This window comes from Oryctolagus cuniculus, chromosome 4 (assembly GCF_051225735.1).
Source record: "Oryctolagus cuniculus isolate XC-2025 breed Fujian yellow rabbit chromosome 4, ASM5122573v1, whole genome shotgun sequence".
NCBI classification, from domain to species: Eukaryota; Metazoa; Chordata; class Mammalia; order Lagomorpha; family Leporidae; genus Oryctolagus; species Oryctolagus cuniculus.
In genome coordinates this window covers 29,844,927-29,864,040 of record NC_142870.1, presented here as the reverse complement: position 1 = coordinate 29,864,040, position 19,114 = coordinate 29,844,927, and positions in this window count along the sequence as shown.

Sequence of the window (19,114 nt, the reverse complement as noted above, 5' to 3'; positions counted from 1 at the left end):
GCGTAGACATCTTAATATCACACAACAGAAAATTTACCACAAAAACTGTTAAGAGAGACAAAGAGGGACACTATATAATGATTAAGGGATCAATTCAACAGGAAGATATAACGATTATAAATGTTTATGCACCTAATTACAGGGCACCAGTTTATTTAAAAGATTCGCTAAGGGGCTTAAAGGGAGACTTAGACTCCAATACAATAGTACTGGGGGACTTCAATATGCCGCTCTCAGAAATAGACAGATCAACAGGACAGAAGATCAACAAGGAGACAGTAGATTTAAATGACACTATAGCCCAAAGGGATCTAACAGATATCTACAGAACTTTTCATCCTACACATAAAGCATTTGCATTCTTCTCAGCAGTACATGGAACCTTCTCTAGGATTGACCACATACTAGGCCATAAAGCAAGTCTCAGCAAATTCAAAAGAATTAGAATCATACGATACGGCTTCTCAGACAATAGGAGAATGATGTTGGAAATTAGCATCTCAGGAATCCCTAGAGCATATGCAAACACATGGAGACTGAACAACAAGCTCCTGAATGAACAATGGGTCATAGAAGAAATCAAGAGAAATCAAAAATTTTCTGGAAGTAAATGAGGATAACAGCACAACATACCAAAACTTATGCGATACAGCAAAAGCATTGTTAAGAGGAAAGTTTATAGCAATAGGTGCCTACATCAAGAAATTGGAAAGGCACTGCATAGATGAGCTTTCAGTACATCTCAAGGATCTAGAAAAACTCAGCAAAACAGACCCAAATCTAGTAGGAGAAGAGAAATAATTAAAATCAGAGAAAAAATCAACAGGATTAAATCCAAAAAATTACAAAAAATCAGTCAAACGAGGACGTGGTTTTTTGAAAAAATAAACAAAATTGACACCCCATTGGCCCAGCTAACTAAAAAAAGAAGAGAAAAGACCTAAATCAATAAAATCAGAGATGAAAAAGGAAACATAACAACAGACACCACAGAAATAAAAAGAATCATCAGAAATTACTACAAGGACTTGTATGCCAGCAAACAGGGAAATCTACCAGAAATGGATAGATTACTGGACACAAGCAACCTACGTAAATTGAACCAGGAAGACATAGAAAACCTAAACAGACCCATAACTGAGACAGAAATTGAATCAGTAATAAAGGCCCTCCCAATAAAGAAAAGCAAAGGACCATACGGATTCACTGCTGAATTCTACCAGACATTTAAAGAAGAACTAACTCCAATTCTTCTCAAACTATTCAGAACAATACAAAAAGAGGGAATCCTCCCAAATTGTTTCTATGAAGCCAGCATCACCATGATTCCTAAGCTGGAAAAACATGCAGCATTGAAAGAGAATTACAGGCCAGTGCTACAGCTAAATAGGCTAATCCTCCACCTAGTGGTGCTGGCACACCGGGTTCTAGTCCCAGTTGAGGCGCTGGATTCTGTCCCGGTTGCCCCTCTTCCAGGCCAGCTCTCTGCTGTGGCCAGGGAGTGCAGGAAGGATGGCCCAAGTGCTTGGGCCCTACACCCCATGGGAGACGAGGAGAAGCACCTGGCTCCTGCCTTCGGATCAGCGAGGTGCACCAGCCGCAGCGCGCCAGACACGGTGGCCATTGAAGGGTAAACCAATGGCCAAGGAAGATATTTCTCTCTGTCTCTCTCTCCCTCACTGTCCACTCTGCCTATAAAAAAGAGAGAGAGAGAGAGAGAGAGAGAGAGGGAGAGAGAATTACAGACCAATATCCCTAATGAACATAGATGCAAAAATCCTCAATAAAATTCTCGCCAATAGAATGCAACAGCACATCAGAAAGATCATCCACCCAGACCAAGTGGGATTTATCCCTGGTATGCAGGGATGGTTCAACGTGTGCAAAACAATCAATGTGATACACCACATTAAAAAACTCCAGAAGAAAAACCATATGATTATCTCAATAGATGCAGAGAAAGCATTTGATAAAATACAACACCCGTTCATGAGGAAAACTCTAAGCAAACTGGGTTTGGAAGGAACATTCCTCAATACAATCAAAGCAATTTATGAAAAACCCACAGCCAACATCCTATTGAATGGGGAAAAGTTGGAAGCATTTCCACTGAGATCTGGGACCAGACAGGGATGTCCACTCTCACCACTGCTATTCAATATAGTTCTGGAGGTTCTAGCCAGAGCTATTAGGCAAGAAAAAGAAATTCAAGGGATACAAATTGGGAAGGAAGAACTCAAACTATCCCTCTTTGCAGATGACATGATTCTTTATTTAGGGGACCCAAAGAACTCTACTAAGAGATTATTGGAACTCATAGAAGAGTTTGGCAAAGTAGCAGGATATAAAACCAATGCACAAAAATCAACAGCCTTTGTATACACAGGCAATTCCATGGCTGAGGAAGAACTTCAAAGATCAATTCCATTCACAATAGCTACAAAAGCAATCAAATACCTTGGAATAAACATAACCAAGGACGTTAAAGATCTCTACAATGAGAATTACAAAACCTTAAAGAAAGAAATAGAAGAGGATACCAAAAAATGGAAAAATCTTCCATGCTCATGGATTGGAAGAATCAATATCATCAAAATGTCCATTCTCCCAAAAGCAATTTACAGATTAAATACAATACCAATCAAGATACCTAAGACCTTCTTCTCAGATCTGGAGAAAATGCTGCTGAAATTCATATGGAGACACAGGGGACCTCGAATAGCTAAAGCAATCTTGTACAACAAAAACAAAGCCGGAGGCATCACAATACCAGATTTCAGGACATACTACAGGGCAGTTGTTATCAAAACGCATGGTATTGGTACAGAAACAGATGGATAGACCAATGGAACAGAATTGAAACACCAGAAATCAATCCAAACATCTACAGCCGACTTATATTTGATCAAGGATCCAAAACCAATCCCTGGAGTAAGGACATTCTATTCAATAAATGGTGCTGGGCAAACTGGATTTCCATGTGCAGAATCATGAAGCAAGACCCCTACCTTTCACCTTACACAAAAATTCACTCAACATGGATTAAAGACTTAATCTATGACCCAACACCATCAAATTACTAGAGAGCATTGGAGAAACCCTGCAAGATATAGGTACTGGCAATGACTTCTTGGAAAATACCCCAGAAGCACAGGCAGTCAAAGCCAAAATTAACATTTGGGATTTCATTAAATTGAGAAGTTTCTGTACTGTAAAAGAAACTGTCAGGAAATTGAAGAGGCAACCGACAGAATGGGAAAAAATATTTGCAAACTATGCAGCAGATAAAGGGTTAATAACCAGTATCTACAAAGAAATCAAAAAACTCCACAACATCAAAACAAACAACCCACTTAAGAGATGGGCCAAGGACCTCAATAGACATTTTTCAAAAGAGGAAATCCAAATGGCCAACAGACACATGAAAAAATGTTCAAGATCACTAGCAATCAATGAAATGCAATGCAAATCAAAACCACAATAAGGTTTCACCTCACCCCAGTTAGAATGGCTCACGTTCAGATATCTACTAACAACAGATGCTGGTGAGGATGTGGGGAAAAAGGGACACTAACCCACTGTTAGTGGGAATGCAAACTGGTTAAGCCACTATGGAAGTCATTCTGGAGATTCCTCAGAAACCTGAATATAACCCTACCATAAAACCCAGCCATACCACTCCTTGGAATTTACCCGAAGGAAATTAAATTGGCAAACAAACAAGCTGTCTACACATTAATGTTTATTGCAGCTCAATTCACAATAGCTAAGACCTGGAACCAACCCAAATGCCCATCAACAGTAGACGGGATAAAGGAATTATGGGACATGTACTCTATAGAATACTATACAGCAGTCAAAAACAAAGATGGAGGAAACTGGAAAACATCATGCTGTGTGAAATAAGCCAGTCCCAAAGGGACAAATATCATATGTTCTCCCTGATCGGTGACATCTAAGCACTTACCAAAAAGGAAACCTGTTAAAGTGAAATGAACACTATGAGAAACGGTGACTTGATCAGCCCTTGCCCTGACTGTTGATGAGCAACTTAAAACGTTATCCCTCTTAGTATTTTTTTTTGTTTATTCTACGTAACACTTTTGGTTGAATTCTGTAATCAATACAAAGTTATTCTCAAGTGTTGAAACTTAACTGAAAAGTGATCACTGTTAAATATAAGAGTGGGAATAAGAGAGGGAAGAGACGTACAATTTGGGACATGCTCAAGCTGACTTGCGCCAAACGATAGAGTTAGAAACATACAGGGCATTCCAATTCAATACCATCAAGGTGGCATGTACCAATGCCATCTCACTACTCCAAGTGATCAATTTCTGTTCACAATTGATCATAATGATAGGACTAAGAGTCAAAAGGATCACATAAACAAGACTTGTGTCTGCTAATACTAACTGATAGAATAAAAAAGGGAGAGAATGATCCATCATGGGAAGCGGGATACACAGCAGACTCATAGAATGGCAGATGTCCTAAACAGCACTCTGGCCTCATAATCAGCCCTTAAGGTATGCGGATCTGGCTGAAATGCCCATGAGACTATTTCAGGCATGGAAAGCCAAGACACTCTGCCAAAATAAAAAAAAAAATGACCTAAATGAAAGATCTTCGTGAGTGAGATCCCAGTGGAAAGGACAGGTCACCAAAGAAGGAGGTACCTTTCTCTGAAGGGAGGAGAGAACTTCCACTTTGACTATGACGTTGTCTAAATATGATCAGAGTTGGTGAACTCAATAGGCTTCCATAGCCTTGGCAACTCATGACAAGAGCCTAGGGTGATTACTGATGCCATCAACAAGAGTGTCAATTTGTTAAGTCAACAACAGGAGTCACTGTGCACTTACTCCTCATGTAGGATCTCTGTTCTTAATGTGCTGTACATTGAGATTTAATGCTATAACGAGTACTCAAACAGTATATTTCACTTTGTGTTTCTGTGTGGGTATAAACTGTTGAAACCTTTACTTAATATATGCTAACTGATCTTCTGTATATAAAGAGAATCGAAAATGAATCTTCATGTGAATGGAACGGTAGAGGGAGCGGGAAAGGGGAGGGTTGTGGGTGGGAGGGAAGTTATGGGGTGAAGCCATTGTAATCCATAAGCTGTACTTTGGAAATTTATATTCATTAAAAAAACTTAAATATATATATATTAATCCACATATCTTAGAAGCATTAATAATATATTCAAACATTTTGAATAAAGATAGCATATCCTATGGAGAAAAAAAACTAAATGTATTCAACAAAGGACAGATTAAATAAAAGTATGTTACTACATACAGTGGAGTTGTGAGTAAATATTGAGGAAGAGCTGTCTTCTGAAATGGAACTCTCTCAAGACTTTTAAAATGAAGCAAGCAATGAGAGGACTTGTGTATATTATGCCCTAGGATATTTTTTTCTGTAAAAAAAAAAAAAATTACAGTAGGGCAGGCGCCCCGGTTCAAGAGGCTCATCCTCCGCCTGCGGCGCTGGCACACCGGGTTCTAGTCCCGGTTGTGGCGCCGGATTCTGTCCCGGTTGCCCCTCTTCCAGGCCAGCTCTCTGCTGTGGCCCGTGAGTGCAGTGGAGGATGGCCCAAGTGCTTGGGCCCTGCACCCGTATGAGAGACCAGAAGAAGCACCTGGCTCCTGGCTTCGGATCAGCGCAGCACGCCGGCCACTGCAACCTTGGGGAGTGAACCAACAGAAAAGGAAGACCTTTCTCTCTCTCTCACTGTCCACTCTGCCTGTCAAAAAAAATTACCTGAAATAAATATAAGATTTTTGATTTCAAAACAAAACCGTTTCAGGCAAAATAAGAGATAATTAGGGACCCTTGTTTTATCACAGTGAGCTAGTCGAATGCCTGTAATGCCAGCCTCCCATATAGGCAAGTTCTAGTCCTGGATGCTACACTTCTGATCTGGCTCCCTTCTAATATACGTGGGAAAGCAGTGGAAGATGGCCCGAGTGCTTGGGTATCTGCACTCATGTGGGATACCCAGAAGAAGCTCTTGGCTCCTGGCTCTAGCTGCTGTTCTAGGGGCTAAGCCAGCAGGTGAAAGATCTCTCTCTTTGTCTCTGTTGCTCTCTGTCTCTCTGTAACTCTGTTTTTCAAATAAAGTAAATCTTTTTAAAAATTAAAAAACAAAAGATATTTAAAGACTTGTAATCTTTACAAACTGTGATTTTAGGTCAAACAAAAATTTTGAAGAGAATTAAACACATTTCATTGTGAACTGTATTCTGCTATTGTTGTTGTTGATAGATAGAGAGGAAAGCTAAGCTAAAACTAAAATCAGACATAGAATTACCTATGAGGAAAGATACCTTTTGCAAATTCTCATTTTTTCCTTCAATTTGTTGTGCATGCTGTATGTGCAAAATGGAAGCCGAAGATTATTAATACGTATTTTCTAAGAACTTTTGAAGTCTCCTCATAGGAGCTGTCTGCTACTGCATCTCTAAAGATTCATCAATAATTAGGAAAAACTTTGACATACCACTTTAAATTAGAGCAACATATTATTGTTTAGATCAAACCAACATTATTAACAGAATATTATTAGGTATTTTCAAGAAAGTCATGGGAAAATGCATACAAACACGTGGATTTCAGAATTTTTGTAACAAAATAAATAACTTTTAATTCTATTTCTCGTGAATTTCTTTAAAGTTCCTAAATCATCGGATTTTTTAAAAAGTTTTATTTATTTATTTGAAAGGCAGAGTTACAGAGAAAGGGAAACACACACACAGAGAGACAGAGACAGAGACAGAAAGAGATTGATTTTCCAACTCCTGGTTCACTCCCCGAATGGCCGCAATGGCCAGGGTAGGGCTAGACTGAAGCCAAAAGCCTGGCACCTCATCCAGATCTCCCACAAAGGTGGCATGAGTCAAGCACTTGGGCCATCTGCTGGTGCTTTCTTAGGCATATTAGCAGAAAACAGTGGGTGGGAGAACTCTCTCTCTCTCTCTCTCTCTCTCTCTCTGTTACAGGGAGCTGTATCAGATGTGGAGCAGGTTGGCAGACCTGCAGACATACAGGATGAAGACATCATTGGCAGCAGCTTTAAAAGTTGCACCACAACATTGGCCCCAGATTACAATTTTTAAGCCTCTAGTTGACTAATATGCACAACGACATAATAAAACTGCTTGAGGTGGTATTTTTGACAATTCCTCTAAAAATGAGGAAATCTGACATTGCTCTCTAGAAACATTTAAATTTTATTCATTTTTAGCACAACAGTCATGTATACATTTTACCTTTAACACTGTCTTTTTGCCAGTCTCATCAATTTTCCAGTCTCAATATAGCTAAAATCAAGACAACCTATCCCTTTCTATCCCATCCCAATATCCAAGCATCCTCATTCTTGATGTCTGTATCTTTGTTAACACATCCTTCTTCTTATACTCAGCCTGCCATAACAAAATACTCTAAAGCAGGTGGCTTAAATGACAAAAAAAATCCATTTCTTTACAATTATGGAGATTGGAAGTTCAAGGCCAAGGTACTAGCAGTGTTGATTTCTTCTGAGGTCTCTCATAGGCTTGCAGATGTTGACCTTCTCGCTTTGTTTTTATGTGGTCATCCCTCTGTGCTTGTGTCTCGTGTGTGTGTGTGTGTGTGTGTGTGTGTTCTAATCTCATTATCAGAACACCAGTTATATTGGATTAGGACCCACTTTAAAAAAAAAAAAAAACATAGTTTAACTTAATTATCACTTCAAGTGCTGTGTCTCCCAATACTCACAATCTGAAGTACTGGGGGGAAGGACCTCAATATGTAAACTTGAAGAAATACAATCCAGCCCATAACACCCCAAAATTCTAAACAACCAAAATGTCAGTTATTTCCTAATTCCTTCCTCTCTCTTCTTCTTTCCACTCAAATATGTCTTTCTATAAATCCTACTGTGATTTTTTCCCCTATTCGACCAAGATTTTTTATCTAGACTACTCCTTTGGCATAGACTCCCTTTAGCTTGGTAACAAACTCTTCTATATATTTCTGCAACATCAATCTTTCTGAAACTTAGCATCCGTAATGCTACACTAGTTGAAAAACCTACAGAGACTCCTGATTATATAAAAATAATTAGACTGATTTTTTTAAAATGTCCTCAGACTGCTTTTTCAGGGCTTTTTTCATCTCTTTACAAAGAAGTCTCCAACAGTATGTCAAATGACTTCTTTGTGGAATCTTTAGTGTCTAAAATTGAGTGCTTCATATAGTGGGTAAATAAAAAATTGAAATTATTGAGAATCATCAAACTCATTTTAATTAGCACTTTAAAAACTAAAGAATGGAGTAGAATCAATAAGAGTAATATAAAAAACATCTAAACATTCATAATCATTATAATGTTTTAGTCCAGTTTTTTTTTTTTTTTCCTTTTCCATCAAGTTTTTCCTTGAGACTTCTCTGGGCTTTTCATTTTGTGCATTCTTTGAACATTTTCAAGACACTATTACTGTACAGGTAATTAGATTGTGCAACATCTGAATATAAATTACATTTCTTTCCCCAAGCAATAATTGAATTCTGCATACATAAGTTCCTGTTTCCTGAAATCCTTCCTCTGGTTCCTGAATGACAGGTGGGTTCAGAACCTTGTGGCCACGTAGCGACTGTGCACAGGAGCGTGACAGCAATAAAAGCAGCTTTAAAAAAAAACACCATATTTCTTGGCATTTATTAGATTTTCAAAACTTTTAAGCACCCATCACTGAGTAACTTTTAATTTAACACTGAATGGATCTGAACCATTAGTCATATTCAAGTGCTGCTGTAGGTACTTAAAAAGATTTGTGTTAGTTAAGCATCAACAGAGCTGGGGTGCTACAAACCAACCATTAAAAGTGATTCAAGTCTCCCACAGGTGTGACATCAAGACTTTTTTTTTTTGCAACATGAAGATCTAGGAATGAAAGTTTCCTTAAATACTGTAGTAAAGTAAAGTCTCATGGTTACTGCAATGGACTTAGCAGGATGAGAGGCCCATCTTTGGCAGAGTAAGAGGAAGGCACATCCTGTATGTGGTCCAGAAAGACCAGAGAATAGCAAGCAGTTTCTAATGTATTTTTAAGTAAATAGAAAAATAAAGTCATTCCATATGTCTTAGCTTGTTCAAGCTGCTCTAACAAAGATGCTGACAATCTCAAATAAGTTGCAAAGGTTGGGGAAATTCAAGAACAATGCATCAGCAGATTTGATGGCTAGTGAGGACCCTCTTTCTGGTTCATAAATGGCCATCTTCCTGGTGTGTTCTCACAAGGCAGACGTGGGGAGGGAACTTTCTAGGGTCTGTTTTAGCAGGCTATTAATTCCATTTGTCAGAGCTCCACCTTCAGGATCCAATCATCTCCCAAAAATCCTATTATCATCACCTGGGGAGATAAAATGTCTTTTTTTTTAAAAAAAAAAATGTATTTATTTGAAAGGCAGAGATGCAAAGAGAGAGAGAAAGAGGAGAGATAAATCTTCCATCCACTGGTTCACTCCTCAAATGACAGCAACATACAGGGCTGGGCTGGGGCAACACTAGAAGCCAGGAACTCCATCCTACTCTCCCACATGGAGAACAGGACCCCAAGTACTTTGGACATACATCCATTGCCTTCCCAATAAGCTGGGACTCTAACCAGCCTTCCAATATGGCACGTTGGTACTACAGGTGGTTGCTTAACCCACGGTGCCACATTGTTGGCCCCATTTTGGGGGAGGGGTGAGAGCATAGAGTTTCAACTTATGAATTTTTGGAAGGAACACAAATATTCATTCTGTAAGACCACATTATTAAACTATTTATCAATTTATTTAAACTAATTTTGAAATATTGTATGTATTGATGTTTCAGAAAAGGCTCTGTGAGGCATTTGCGTGTGTCCTAGAAACAACCTACACTGAGTTGGTTGGCCTTGTTCCTGGCAGCCCTTGCTCTGTGTATATATTTGAGTGATCAGGCAGAGAAGGGCTTGTATGCCACCGATCAAAGCAAGGGCACATTATAAAGACTGTTTTTCTTTTAAAAAAACTTACATATAATCTTGGATGAAACATTAAAAATGCTCTCTGAATTGCACATAATGTCTGATATCAAGATGTTTGTGGTATTGATGGGGCCAATGTTGTGGCATAGCAGGTGAGGCCACCACCTGTGACACTGGCATCGCATGTGGGTGCAAACTCATGTTCCAGCTGCTCCACTTGCAATCCAGCTCCCTGCTAATCTCCTGGGAAAAACAACAGAGGGTTCTCCAAGTGCTTAGGCCCCTGGCACCCCCATGGGAGACCTGGATAAAACTCCTGGCACCTGACTTCGGCTTGGCTCAGCCCTGGCCATTGGGGAGTAAATCAGCAGATAGAAAATCTCTCTCTCTCTCTCTCTCTCTGCCTCCCCCTTCCTGCCCTGCAACTCTGATTTTTGAACAAATAAATAAATGAATATTTAATAAAAACTCGTGCCATTGAATATTTTGGCCAGATAAGATTCATTCCTGAAAGAAAATATAAAAATCACAAAGAAATTACACTTCAAGTTATAGAAAAATCTGTACTTTAAATTGTATTCATTATAAGTAACAAAATTACAACCAACTTAAGATATCTAGCAGACGTCATTATACCCCACTCAGAACAGAAAGAACGTCTGCTACCTAAAGTGTCTGACTTAAAAGACTTAAAATTCACTCCAGCTATGAATAATTCTCTCGCAGGATAGTCATTTCTCTAATCTGATTATTCCTAAGTAAGAATTTCCCATTTCTCTTACTATTTAGCTGGATTGTTCTTCATTACCTAAGGATTACTCCCAAAATATTAGGTATTATCTTTAGGAGGTCATAAATAATATACATGTAGCAATTTGGAGCAGTCCCCTAAATCATTGGCAAGAGGAATTCCTTATTGGATGAGGAGTTAATACAGTCCTCATACCATCTCCGTCAAACTTGTCAAAGAGCACTGTTCACAATGAAAACTTTTGATCCCTACTTCAGATTGAATCAGTCAAAAACCTGGGCCATGCTTGGAGTATCTGTATTTAAAAAAGAAAAGAAAAGAAAAACAAAACAAAACAAAACAAAACAAAAACTTGACTTCCACATACACCACTGCCAACCAATTGCCCTCTTCTGTTGATTCAGAGGATACAAGAATTCACAATTTCCACCAAGCTATTCTTTCTGGGACTTCAGAGCTAATATATAGCACTAGGGAACAGAGGACTAAAGGGGAAATAGGAGGCTGAGGGAAAAGGACCCAAATTGAAGATTCTGAAAGGGAAGCCAAAATATGAGGAAATTGCCAGCAGGAACAGTGTCCTGAACACAATTTTTATCATCATGGCTGCCATATTTTTAGTGCTACTTTCTTGGAGTGGAGTTCTTCCAGAAGCTGATACTGCCATCATCCAAGATTGATAATAAAATATTCATTGGGTAGTAGTAGCCGTGTTCACTTGGGATGACATAGAGAGGGCAATGACCAATGAGCCTTGCAGAATGGGATGACTTGATTAAATAGACCATGAATACATACTAATATTGCCATAAGCTTAAGCAAAAAAAAAAATCTGAAGCACACTTCAAAAGGATTAATTTTAGCTAAGATTTATGTCAGTTTATCAGCCCCTACATTAGAGTTTTGTTCCTAAGAATATATTCCCTAACTCAGGCAAGCTCAAGACACTGCCCCAGCCTGGCCTTCAGATTTTCGAAGTCCCACTCCCATGTCTTGGATTGCAGTACTTCATATGTGCGGTGCATGAGCCTGAACTGTCCCATAACTCTCCCATAATTCTCCTCTTCAGAGGCATTTTCTAGTCATCTACCCAGTGGGTGAGGGTACCCAGATGTCATAAAATGCTCAGAGACTTGTACCTGTGATATTGCTGCTTATCCTCTAATTCCTGGAACACAAACGGATCACTCTCATTGGCCTAAGTGGTACAAGTATTTCATTTATTGTGGTTGTTTTGGCATGATTGCAAGAGATTGAATAGCTGACTCACTAAGTTTGAGAAACCCTAATTGTCATCACAGGGTGCAAGAAAATTTCTAGGATCTGGGTCCCTAATCTTTGGTGCAAGCCCTTGAACCTGAGCCTCAGTGGAAGTCGATGTGGTAGTTCATGAATATCTGTACCCAAACTGCAGTCCAGTCTACACTCTTACAGCTCTCCTAAGTAGCATGAGTACCAGCAGCCATAATTTTCCCTGTGTACCTCCACCACTGATACACAAAGAAATAACCTTAACTCTTCACAGAGTCCACACTCCCTGTTACCTTCACACTTCCAAAACAGGCTATCCCTATGTCCTCTGAAGGCTTTAAGGCTGTTTTCCTTTTGATATTAATGAGTCAGAGATGTCATACTCTTCTAGGTCCAGCTCACCACATGGTTGTCGAGACAGATATTCCTTGTACAAATGAAACTCTCATCAGTTCACTTGAAGGCTCTTTGCCTACCCCTCTGCTGTGGTAATACGTGGAAGGCAATGGTGGAAAGACATGTTGATCGATGATTACTGCACTATCAAATTCCAAATGGCAAATACAAACAAGCATTCCCCCAGTGGGCTTTGTGTGGTACAGCAGGTTAAACTTTTGCTTGGGATGCCTGCACCCCATTTTGGAGTGGATCTTGGCTAATCTACTTCTGATATAGCTCCTTGCTAATGCACCTGGGAAAGCAGTGGATCATGATGGCTTGAGTACGTGGGTCCCTCCCACCCTATATGGGAGACCTGTATGGAGTTTCCAGCTCCTTGCTTTTGCCTGAACCAGTCTCAACCATTTCAGTCATTTGGGGGGTGAATGGAGGATAGAAGCTCACTCTCTCTCTCTCCCTCTTCCATTCTGCTTTTCAAATAAATTAAATATTTTTTCAAAAATTGACCATTCACAGCTTTTTGCATATTATGAGTGAGACACGCACTTAAGATTGTCATTCACAAAGTGTAACTGTTGATAGCAGCAGTGGCATTTATCAGCAGCATGACAGATGCTGCAGCACCCTAAGTAAAATGTAACTGGTAAACATCATCAGTAAATAGTGGTGCAAAGATATCATCTCAATAGAGTGTTTCTGAAGAGCAATGACATCATACATAATGGCAACATTGATCTCTTTTTCTCATGGTGAGAGAAATGAGATTATCCAAGAATGATGTATTTAACAACAAAGGACATAAAGAAGTGCTTTCTACTGGCTGGTGCTGTGGCATGGTAGGCTAAGACACTATCTGTAGCACTGGCATCTCATATGGGTGCTAGTACATGTCCCAACTGCGCTTCTTCAGATCTAGCTCTCTGCTTGTGACCTGGAAAAGCAGTGGAAGATGACCCAAGTGCTTGGGCCCCTGCATCCATGCAGGAGATCCAGAGGAAACGCCTGGATCCTGACTTCGAATCAGCTCAACTCCAGCAATTGCAGCCATCTGGGGAGTGAATCAGCAGACAGAAGACCTCCCTCTCCCTACCTCTCCCTCTCACTATCTGTAACTCTACCTCTCAAATAAATAAATAAAATCTTTTAAGACAAAAAGTAGTTTTTAGACCTGAATGTAGAGACATGAAGAACCCTATAACAAATCTTCACTTATTGGAAAATAAATGAATGAGTAACTGTGTCTTTCCTATTCTTTTAAAGATTCATTTTTATTTATTTGACAGAGTTACACAGAGAGAGGAGAGGTAGCGAGAGAGAGAGAGAGAGGTCTTCCATCGTTGGATCACTCGCCAGAGGGCCGCAATGGCTGGAGCTGCGCTGATCCCAAGTCAGGAGCCAGAAGCTTCTTCTGGGAATCCTACATGGGTTCAGGGGCCAAAGGACTTGGGCTATCTTCTACCGCTTTACCAGGCCACAGCAGAGAGCTGGATTGCAAGAGGAGCAGCTGGGACTAGAACCGGCACCCATATGGGATGCCGGCACTTCAGACCAGGGCTTTAACCCACCGTGCCACAGCGCTGGCCCCTTTCCTGTTATTGTTTTAGGTCATCATTGATAAACCACTGTTCTTCACATGGGACCATAAATTTTTAAATATATTTGTAATCAACTTAACTATATGGACAGGTGGTTACTAAAAATACTTACCTGAGGAACTACAAACCCAAGTTATGGCCTTTATTACCTTCCAGTGTCTTTCTCTCTCTCTTTCTCTCTCTCTCTCTCTCTCTCTCTCTCTTTCTGCTTCCACTGCTACCCCCACCCCACCTTTACTTCGCCATGTATCACATAGCCATTAGTGAGGTTGGAATGGAGAACATCATCTATGATCTTATATGGTGATTTTATGTCTTGATTTTAAAAAGTAATCATTTTGAAGTTTGAAATCTTACCAACAGATAGTGGGATAGACATAGCAAGAATGTCCTGATGAAGAAACTAAAGTCTTCTCTTTCTTATGAGGCTAATTCACTCACAAGTTTGTTGCCTGCATATCCAATAGTTGGAGCTGGTTGGTTGGAATGGTTTGGGCTAAGAGACTGATTTTGACATCATTCCAAATTACACTTTTACTTCAAGAAGTGAGGAGCTTAGTTAACAATGTGCATGTACAAGTGAAGAAGTTGGTTGTAAGAAGCTGAAGCCTTCTAAATAACATAAGTTGAAGGCAATTGAAAGCTGTCATGACTTATTTTTTGGAGTTAACTTTGTAGAGAGAAAATTAAACTAAAATACCAAGATAAAGATAAATACCATACCCACCCAGTGTATTTCTTGAAATCTTGTTTATAAAGCTATTTGTTTCCAAGACATTTATCTCTGTATAGGAAATTTGAAGCTAATAAATGCTCTTTTACAACTTCAATGAATATTTTTTATTATTATTTATTTGAAAGAGTTACACAGAGAGGAGAGGCAGAGAGAGAGAGAGAGAGAGAGGTCTTCCATCTGATGGTTCACTCCCCAATTGGCCTCAACGGCCGGAGCTGTGCCAATCCAAAGCCAGGAGCCAAGAGCTTCTTCCAGGTCTCCCATGTGGGTTTAGGGGCCCAAGGACTTGGGCCATCTTCTACTGCTTTCCCAGGCCATGGCAGAGAGCTGGATCGAAAGTGGAGCAGCCGGATCTGGAACCGGCGCCCATATGGGATGCCGGGGCTTCGGGCCAGGGCATTATCCCAATGCACCATAGCGCCAGCCCCTGAATATTTCTTTTTAAAAATGATTTATTTATTCATTTCAAAGGCAGAGTTACAGAAAGAGAGAGACAGAGAAAGAGGCAGAGGGAGAGAGAGATCTTCTATCCATTGAGTTACTCCTCAAATGGCTGCAACGGCCAGGACTATGCCAGTCTGAAACCAGAAGCCTGGGGCTTCTTCCCCATCTCCCACACGAGTGCAGGGCCCAGGTACTTTTGCCTTCCTCCACTGCTTTCCCAGGCACATTAGCAAGGAGCTGTATCAGAAGTAGAGCAGATGGGATTCGACATTCACCCATAAAGAATGCGAGCAACACAGACTGCAACTTTACCTGATACACCACAATGCTGGCCCCAACTTTAATAAATATTTCTTTGTATTTTGTAAAAAATATTTATTATCCTGATTGCCTGAATTTTGCTTCATGATAATAACTTGTGCTTAAGGAATACAGACTTGCTAAAGTTGATTTGGTAAAAGCTATTACACTTGGCAATGTGTCTTAGAAAAATCAAACTCCTAAAGATCTGACCATTGTATTGAAAGACTGATTTCTGAAACACATACTGTCTGAAGAAGACATAATCTCCAGCCTAAATCCACCACCCGAACATTTCTCTTGCACTCTTTCCTCCTTCCCCTCAAGCCTTATCTTTCTTCTCACATTACAGTCTAATGTTGTATCTGGTGAGAATGAAAACCAAATGGTGCTCAGCAGAGACCTAGATAACCGAGAAGTAAAGGCCAGGGATACAAAAAAGAGCCCCCCTTTATGTGTCTTCTTAAAAGAACAACACAGCTGAAAAAAGCAGATTTTATGAAATGGGAAATGGAAAACATATTGTATGCATTTAAAATGGGTGATTTGAACATAACGAAAATCCCTTTTGCCCTCAGTTCTATCTTCCTCCACAATGAGGGCATGAAACTTTAGAAGGAGCCAAGAGGGCTATAAGACACGAGAAAGTTTTCAACTACCCCAAATCATTATCCATATGTGGATTTTAGAAACCATTACTCCTATGAGATTGTTTTTGATTTCTAAGTCTCCATAGGGCCTTTGTTCTGATCTTGTATCCTATATCCCCCCTCTGTTTGGATGTTATATAGCAATACATAAAATCTATAGCTGATTGTGATGAATAGTTTTATTTACTCAGGAATATGATCTTCATTTTAGATGACCTAGATGTAACATTTGATATAAATATCACCTGTTCTATTTGGCCTAAAATTTACATATTTTAATACATCCAGCACAAATATATGACTAGCATGAAAAAGAGACCTTTTCTGGCAGATTGAATATAAAACACTGAAGTACTTTTTAAATGAGAGTTATTTGCCATGAGATCTCCCAATAGTTCAATTAATGTATGTGGAAACAATGGAAGCTGTAACTTATGCTGCTCATACGAGAACACATTTTTAAAATATATTTTAAATGTATCACATCCTATGCTAGAATTTTTTAGACTAAGGTTTCCTATTCATCAAAGGCTAATTATCAAACAATTACTGAGACTCTCTAATATTAAGTCAATATGATATGAGGGCCAAGTAGGAAAAAATTATGATCCCCCTCAACCCTATATAGCTATGTTCAAGAGGATGTTATGCTGCATTATACGCACCAACAAATGATTATTATCAATTAAAAATTATGGAGAAATTGCATTCTAGATTGGCCCTGTGTATTTGTAAATTATGGACGTGAGGCAATGAGGAAACTAAAGAAACTCCTGGTCCATCTCACTAAGTCGCCACTCCTGGCTCCATCCAATATTTGTCATGTAGGCATGTAGCCCTTGATTTTCCAATTCTTCTGGCCTTCCCAAAATGTCAAATCAGGTTTTATATGTGAAATCTATTAATTTATAAGTATTGACCACTGACTCAATTTTTTAAAAAGCCAAAAAATTCTGTGGACCAAACTAAAAAGATCTGTAGGACATATGTAGCGAACAAGTCATTAGTTTGCAAGCCTTAGTCTAGCCAATTGACTTCTCACCTTGTTTATTGCCAGATCATTCAGTTATGTGTGCTTTCTATATTTAACATGCATCCCTGGGTGCCCTCTCCTCCTTCCATCCAATTGCTAGTTCTTCATTACCTCATTTCCCAGAAAATGACCCTGAACCTATGGACATAAACTTCTCTAAGCACATGGTCATTACACGAAGTCACAAAACTAAGCCTTTACCCATAGTTATATATACAACAGGACACAATTTTATGAGAATAAGAATTCAGATTGGGCCAACATTGTGGTGCCACTGCCACCAGCAATGCCAGCATACTATATCAGAGAGCCAGTTTGAGTCCTCGTTGCTCCACTTCCTATTCAGATCCCTGTTGATGTGCCTGGGTAAGCAGCAGAAGGTGGCCCAAGTACTTGAGCCCTTGCCACCTACATGGGAGTCTTGGATGGAGTTCCTGGATTCAGGCTTCAGCCTCACCCAGTCCTGGTTGTTGCACCCTCTCAGGGGCAGTGCAACAGGCTTTCCAAGAGAGGAAAACCCAAAGGGGACTAGTGGCAGTCGGCTTTAAGTACAATTTCGAAGGAAGGAGCCAGTGCTGGGGTGCAGTGGGTTAAAGCCTTGGCCTGAAGTGCCGGCATCCCATACAGGTGCTGGTTCTTGTCCTGGCTGCTCCTCTCTCTCTCTCTCCCTCCCTCTCCCTCTCTCTCTCTGCCTCTCCTCTCTCTATGTAACTCTGACTTGCAAATAAATAAATAAATCTTTTAAAAAAAGGAAGATCTCTCTCTTTCTCTCTCTGTCTCTCTCCCTCTTTTTGTCATTCTACCTTTCAAATAAAAATAAAAATTTTAAAATAAAAATTCAGATAAATAGACATACAGATACACAATTAAAAGGTAATTAAATTAATAATAATAAAAGGTAATTAAAAATATTCACACAGTATGTCATGAGAAGATGGGTAAATTTTTAAAGGAAATTTCCATGGCTTACCAATATTTATTTGTGTATTATACTTATGTCCATTTGAAAAGTTTTCAGAGTAGACGTCTCTAAATTGTGAATATGTGTGGGAAGGAAAGGATTAGAGAAAACTAATTTTTAAAAGAAATGACAGATTGACAGTAAAATGTCTTTTCAATCACAAATGTCTTTCTCATATTTTTTTAAAAAATATTTCATTCATTGGAAAGATAGAGAGAAAGAGCCAAATGAGAGAGAGAGAAAGAGAGAGAGAGAGAGAGAGAGAGAGAGAGAGAGAGAGAGAGAATCTCCCATCCACTGGCTCACTCCTCGAATGCCAATAAAAGATGAAGTTGGACCAGGCCAAAATCAGGAGCTGAGGACTCAATGCACGTCTCCCATGTGGTGACACAGATCCAATCATGTGCACCATAGCCTGCTGCCGCTGCAGTGGGCAATAGAGAAAGCTAGGATTGAGAGTACAACAAGGACTCAAATCGAAGCATTCCAGTATTGATGCTGGCATCCCAAGTGGCATTTTAACCACTGTGCCAAATGCTCACACCTCATCTGTTTTTTAATTATAAATAGTGTGAGTGCAAAAACTAATCTTCACACAGAAATAAGTGCACAATTTATTTCCTTGTGTCTCGCACCATGAAAAGGAGAAATTGTTCTGGCAGGATGCAATGCTTCCCATGTGGCTCCATTTTTGCTCTTTTGTGCTTTATCATAGGATTTTTGGGGGTCCCACCTAACATCATGTTCACTTCAAGGACCTCTGTTCCTCTATGCATCTAATCCACTTTGACAAATTGGAAAAAATAGTGTAATTTGGCTCAGAAATCTCAAAACTGAGCCTCTACAGAGTGAATAGGCCCCATCCCTGTGGAAACTCACATCCATGAATCATTATAATCATTTATCTGAGCTTCACCACATCCTTCTCAAAATACAAAGTCACTATCTTTGCAAAACAGTGTTACTTTTATCACAGGCATTTAC